Source organism: Chelonia mydas, chromosome 2 (assembly GCF_015237465.2).
Source record: "Chelonia mydas isolate rCheMyd1 chromosome 2, rCheMyd1.pri.v2, whole genome shotgun sequence".
In the NCBI taxonomy this organism is placed as follows: domain Eukaryota; kingdom Metazoa; phylum Chordata; order Testudines; family Cheloniidae; genus Chelonia; species Chelonia mydas.
In genome coordinates this window covers 92065053-92071052 of record NC_057850.1, presented here as the reverse complement: position 1 = coordinate 92071052, position 6000 = coordinate 92065053, and the positions used below count along the sequence as shown (strand labels likewise).

General features: G+C 39.5%; 1 protein-coding gene across 5 annotated transcripts in view; it reads left to right on the top strand.

Annotated features, from left to right (window-relative positions):
• Positions 1–285: 285 nt before the first annotated feature.
• The window catches only part of CDH19 (cadherin 19), a 177502-nt gene continuing 171787 nt past the window's right edge, over positions 286–6000 (top strand). For 2 of the 5 annotated variants that reach the window (XM_043539921.1, XM_043539922.1), the window contains exon 1: positions 359–561. The gene's annotated coding sequence lies outside the window, so the exon portion shown is untranslated. Of the gene's footprint in view, positions 562–6000 lie in introns of all 5 variants that reach the window. The other 3 variants (XM_043539918.1, XM_043539919.1, XM_043539920.1) reach the window with 2 other exon arrangements.

Genomic DNA, 6000 nt, shown 5'->3' with positions numbered 1-6000 from the left:
TGTAAAATGGGGCTACAAACAAATATGAGAACAATTGTTTGATGCCACAGATTTACACTAGCTGAGGATCTGGCCCATGGAATTTAAATTGTGCGAGATATCTAGCAGAAATAGGCCACTGCCATTCATTGCCAGATTCATCTCTGATGCAAGTCTATTTACATGACTATACAACAGTAGCAGTCTAGCAAGAGGAAGACTACCACAATACACTCATATATTGGTTTCAGATTCAAAAAGTATAATCCTCATGGACTATAAATGCCACTGAGTTTTTAGCCGCCTGGCCAGTTTTTATGCAAAATTCATTCCCAGCACAGCTGGGAATGTTGTTTCTAACTACTAAAGGACAACTCTGAATACTGAGATTGGAGAACAATTGCCATTGTTATCAGGAAACAGGGAGATCTTTCATCCAAAGCACATTACAGCTGCTACAGATGCTAGTATAGCTTCCATCTGTGATAGTGATGAATGGTGTACAAGTGAATTAATGCTGAGATACTGAAACACAGAGAAGGAATCCTCCAAACGGGAGAATTGACTTTACTGGGAGACCAGGTATGGAATTCATTATTTTACTTGCTTGTCTGTTTTTGTTCTCTCTAAAACAGAGGGCAATTTAAATTAGTAGATTCTCCTCCCAGACATTCATTTAGGCTGTATATTTTCAATGGAGGACATTATGATTTTGGAAGAGGCATAGGAAGCAGTACAATTTTACCTGCTCTACAAGTTTACTAGGGCTTGTTACATCACTATCATACTGCTGTATATATTATTTAGGGGAGGTGATGATTCAAATAATCTATAGATTTTTATAGAAATTGAGTTTAGAAAGCAATGGGAGAGAACACTGGCATATGTGATCACCTATTTGGGGCATTTCTGCCATGGATATTGATCAACAAAGGCATAATGCTACAGGGAACTGAGTGTTTTCTATGTGGTGCTGTGCATAGTTAGCTGGTTAAGGTGGGAATTGAGGGCACACAGTAGCTCACTGAATCATTTCCCAAGTCTCCATCATTCTGTCGATATAGTTCTTATGCCCTCTGCTCTTCCCCTCACCTTTTACCTGCAATTCTGCCACACTGCAGCTTTAACAATTTATTAAGTTCCCTCTTCTTGATGCGTCCTATCCCTTGCATCAATCATGCCTTGAATTCCACCCCAGTAGCCTCCTGGTTTCAAGATCCAGCATTGTTTTATTATTTATTTCTGCCCTACTTTCTTCTAGCTTTCCCTTTCCACCCCTGTACTCCATCACTGATTTGAATTCATCTCTCTCTAGGACCACAAGCTGACTGGCTATGTTTATTTTAAGAGTGTTTGGGTCTACCAAGCTAACCCATCTCTTGTATTGAGCTATATTAAAGTATATTTGTAACTAAATAAGATAAATGAATAGTATAGCGTTTCACACCTCAATACCTCAGTCAGTCACTATCTTTTAATTATGCATCTTGGCATCTTTAATTTTTCAGCATCTAATTTTCAAACTCTTCAAAAGATGGCTTAGGAGTCAGCAGCATATATAGTCCACCAATCCTGATGGTGGTGTAATGTAGCAACAGTATCATATGTCTATGCTGCATATATAGGTTTGGCAGAATCCAGTTTTTATTTGTTTATAATTTACACACATACCAATGTTGGAGCTCTTCTTTTTATCTGTTTAAATTCAGTTGTGCAAACTTATGGGTTTTAAGCATTTTTTAAATTTTATCAATTTAATTTGTTTAGTTGCAGGAAATTATGGCAGTGTCATGACAGTACAGGTTATGATTCAAGAAGTTAAAGTTTTATAACAGTTAAAACAAAATTGTCTACATCACATGTCAAAAGATGCAAAGTAAAAATCATTAGGTCAACCTAATAAGTTCTCCAGCAGCATTTTTCTTCCTTTATCTCTATACATTTTGATTATTAATGGAAACATTTGTCAGTCTGTGTGTGCGGTGATGTCTACATGTACTGATATTTACCAATAAAATCCCCTAATCCTTCCAAGCCTGCATGTATAGCAGGTAGAGGTGGGGGTATTACCAACATCAGAAGCAGCAAAGGATTGAATCATGGGCTATAGGCCTTCTCTGACTTGTGCCAGTAGCTGAACTGGCTTTTGGGGAAAAGGGGAAGGTCATAACGTTGGCTGCTGTTCCCTTGGGTCTTGTATAAAGTGGAATTGACCTCAACTCGAGAATTGAGCCCACTAAGCCTGATCCAATACTCACTGAAGAAGCCTTTCCATTGATTTAAGTGGACAACAGAGCAGACCTGTTGATTTCATTGGGAGTGGAAAGTGCTCAGCACCTGTCAGGGTACATTAAAATAGAGAATTTTAAAGGATTCAGTTTTATGTTTCTGTGTCCATTAGTAGGGAAGTATACGTTTGACAGGAGGCATTTTCTCATTCAGGAGCAAGGAACTGAGTGAAAATGTTTTTAAAATTCATTTTCATACTGACCATATATTTTTCAAGCTTTTCATTTTTGCAATTTCATGGAAACAGGAAAAAAAAAATCCTGGGCCCAACTTTGTTCACTTTAGTCATCAGGATTAATCCCATTGGTATAGGTAAGGACACAATTCCTACTTTCATTATTATCCTTCTGCTTAATTCCCACCCAAAATTATAACCCTTTGTGACAGACTAGTTTCCACTTGACCAATTATGAGGTCACAAAGGGGAGTGGGAAATAAAAATAGGGATTAAGGAGCAAGTATAGATGAAATCCTACACAGAGTTCCTGTTTTAATGCCCATTTTCTTAATCACGAAGAATACAGGGAAGAGAAAGCTGGAAATGGTTGACCTACTGTGGCATAGGACCATATTCTATGGACTTCTATGCTTTCTATGGACCATATTTTCAATGTTTTCCTAGATGGTCAGTGGGTTTTTTTAGGACTAGAGTATGGAGTTACCACAAGCCCTGAATAAGGGGCAGCACAGAGTTGTAAAAGTCACAGTTTGGTCCCTAGTTAATCCCTCAACCTTTGTCCTTGCTCCAGGGAGATGTAATATGACAACCCTTTCCCTGATGCAAGTTGCTTCTCCTCCATGTCTTAGCTATGCTGGCCAAAACACCAAACTGTGGAGTCACTTTGCCTGCCCCTCTTTGTCTGTTGCCCTTACCATGCAGATGAGCAAGGAGTTGCCACCGTGAACCATAACTACCACTGATGCAGCTCTGTCATAGTTCTCAGGCTGCTGACAGGCACCTCCTACCAGAGAGGTTCTTAGAAGTCCTTATGGTGCCTCCATCTGCCTAAGTAGGAGCCCCAATGACACAATGTTTAAAAAATCTTTTTGGATTGATGAGGATGGGCCTTTTGGCTCCCACTCTCTTAGGCCCACTCAATTCTCAGATTGTCTAACTCCAACAGGAGCAGAAGGGAACGGCACCAACCACCTAATCAGCTTGTCTTGGGGCTTACCCAACTTATCTTTACCGCCAGTATACCAGAGTCACTGTTTCCCTGTATATGGAGGAGGGAAGAAGGAGGAGGGAGAGAGGAATGATACCGAGGGCCTTCATTGAGGGTAGTTGCCCAAACGCTTCCAGGAATCCCCTTTGGGAGTTATAGCACTGCCATCTGGCCTCTCCCCCGCCACTGCTCAGCAGCTGCTGGGAACTTCATGTTTCTAAATCCTTATTCCACCCTTGACATGATTGATTGGGCTGGAAAGGCAGGACCAGCCTTGGCCGCAGCAGGTTTTTAACCCCTTCATCACTGGTGCAGGGTTTATACATCGCATCATAGGCTGTTTATATGCCTCTTTACTCCCTTTCGTTAGCGTGCAGGGAAAGCCATGTACTCTTCTTTAGATACCTATTGAAATAGAGGATGTCTCCACTGCACTACTCTGTAGTGTATTCTGAAAAGAGGTCAGAGTATTGACAGAATAACTACAGATCAGGTGCTAAAAGATGGATACATACAGAAGTAATGATTTTCATCTAAGGATCTCCAAGCACTTTAGAAACAGCAGGCCAAATCCTCTGATGATGTAAATTAGTACAACTCCAAAGTCAGTGGAGCTGTGCCAGCTTACACCACCACAGAATGTAGCCCAATTAATTAAGCCTTGAAACACCTCTGTGATATAGGGGGAAATGGGGCATAGTGGCAAAGGCACTTTCTAAACTTGTTTCTCAGATTTTTGGTTGTTTTTGCATCTTCTAGCTACCCTTTCCACATAAGACATGTCACGGTCACTAAAGAATTCCACTTACTCATCAGCTCTCTGGCAAAAGGTTTTGACCCAAAGCTAAAGTGATATATTTATACAAATTACGTGTCTGGGTTGATGTGGTGGAGAGGCAGTTACTGATGAGTCAAACATTCAGCCACTGGATAGAGTATTGGACTCTAATGTAAGATTTTAAATAATTTTGTTAGATACTGTTTGTGTCTAAATACAGAGTATAACAAACCAGCCAGACAAACACGATACAGTCATTTGTATGTTTGTCAGATTTTATTATGTAGTATATCTTCCTTTCTATCATGCAAGATAGCAAACCTTCATAATAACCGTGAACTTAAGGAATGAACAGGCCACATGAGGAAATCCCAAATGAAGAAAAAATGGAAATTAATGCACATGGTGGTCACTGTAAGACCTTCAGAGGGCAAAAATCCTATGAAACCAATAGTGTGGTAGAAATCAGTGAGCTTATTGCTGAGTCAGTCCTCAATGCTATGCTGCAACGTAGATGATCTCCATTATAAGTGGTTTTCTTGTTATATTAGAGCAGAGAAATTTCAATTTCTTTAAAAATGTTATCGCCCCATTGAAACTTCTTTATGATCTCAGCACAGGAGAAAAAAATAAGGCAAATGTTGAAGTGTTACATCAATTTGATCATTGTTAAATGTAGTTTTGTTTTGATTTTGCTTAAAAAAAACCCACAAAGGAATTTTTTTTTTTTGCTGGTGTAAGTTGGGAAAACTCTAATGAAGTCGAAGGAGCTGAGCCAGTTTAGACCAGAAGTCAATTTGGTCCTAACATTTATCAGGTTTAGTTGTTTTTTTGTGTTGCCAGATTCAATATTAAAGAACAAAACAAACCAACCCACCAAACACAAACATGTACTTGTATTCAGCTATTATTGGTATATAATCCTTTCTGGATCTGCTCCCAGCTGTTCTAAGTATTGGACATGCAGACAGGAAGACAATATCTGCCCTGGGGAGTTTGTTGACTCTAGAAAGAATATTGCAGCCTAAAACCCCATATTTTTTCCCCTAAAGGAGAATCAAAACTAACCCTGTATGTGTAAAAAAAAAAAAGGTGATCACTTACTTCACATAATGAAGTTCACCCAAGTAAGGGTGAAAATCAGTGTGATCTGTTGGCTAGGGAACTGAACTGGGAGTCAAGGGACCTCAGTTCCATTCCTGGTTCTGCTACTGATCTGCTGTGTAATCTAGGACAAGTCATTTCCTGTTTCCACTTCATGTTTTGTGTGTCTTGCCTATTTATACTGCAAGTTCTTCAGAGCATTGGCCATGTCCTGCTGTGTATTTGTACAGTGCCTAGCACAATGGGGCTCTGATCTCTGTTGGAGCCAACAGGTGCTACCATAGCACAAAGAATTACTCATCCTATGGACATAAAAATTGCACAGTTGATCCCACCTGAACTTTTAGTAATCCTATACATTGCTGATGTCAGGCTTAATCCTACACTCTTACTCACGCAAAAAATTGACTTAAATTGAGCATTTCACCTTATTCATCAGTACACAGAACAGCACTTGGTTCATATGCATCACAACCAGGTTGATGTGACAGACCATAAACAGTAAGAGCCCATTGCTTTTTCTGTCGACCAGGTCAATGATCCACAAATAAAGAAAGGTTCGTGCAAAGTATTACAATATCTTAGAACTTTCTACTTTAAGAGTGCATGTCGCTATTCCATTGTGTAAATCTGTGTTTTCAAAATTTGGACACAAACACAGTTATTTAATATACCACAACAGCT